We start from the raw sequence: 715 nt of genomic DNA, 5'->3' as shown, positions 1-715 counted from the left end.
CTGTTTTATGTTCACTAAAAGTCAAACCAAAGAAGCTCACAGCCCGCAGATCAAAGAAGAAGAACTTCCAACCGCTTAGACAAAGCAGAGTTGAAAGCAGCTTACAATCAGGCAGTACGACACCGACTAGATCTGGACTTATCGCTGTAAAGCCAAACAAAATGCAGTATTAATATCTTCGCAAAACTGCAAGTAGCACTGACCAAAACAGCGGAGGAAGCGATTCCGATAGTGGAGAGGAAGGCTAAACTGAAGTGGATGACGGAGGAGATTCTGTTACTAATGGACGAACGGAGGCGAATGAAACATAACACAGGAAAGTAGAAAGCTTTGAACAAGGAAATCAGAAAGTGAAAGACAAGTTTCTGAACGATGTGTGTGGAAGTAGAGCAACTTGAGAAAGGTAACCCACAAAAAATGCATGAAAAGGTCAAGTAAGTCACCAACAAACGCAGGTCTTAATAAAATGGGAAGAGTATATTTCGAATCTGTTTACTGATATCAAAGAAACAGAGCCAGCTATCATGAAACGCAAGGAAGATCTTCCTATCCTAGAGGACGAAGGAAACTGCTAAACGAGAAAGCAGTGGGACCTGACAATATCGCGGCCGAAATTGTCAAAACCTTAGACGACACTGGTATCAAAATGATAAGACTTATCAACACTATCTATGATGAAGGGCGTTCCGTTGAAATGCCCATCGGCACGCAGGGC

Source organism: Penaeus monodon, chromosome 27 (assembly GCF_015228065.2).
Source record: "Penaeus monodon isolate SGIC_2016 chromosome 27, NSTDA_Pmon_1, whole genome shotgun sequence".
Taxonomy (NCBI): Eukaryota; Metazoa; Arthropoda; class Malacostraca; order Decapoda; family Penaeidae; genus Penaeus; species Penaeus monodon.
This window is presented reverse-complemented; position numbering follows the sequence as displayed.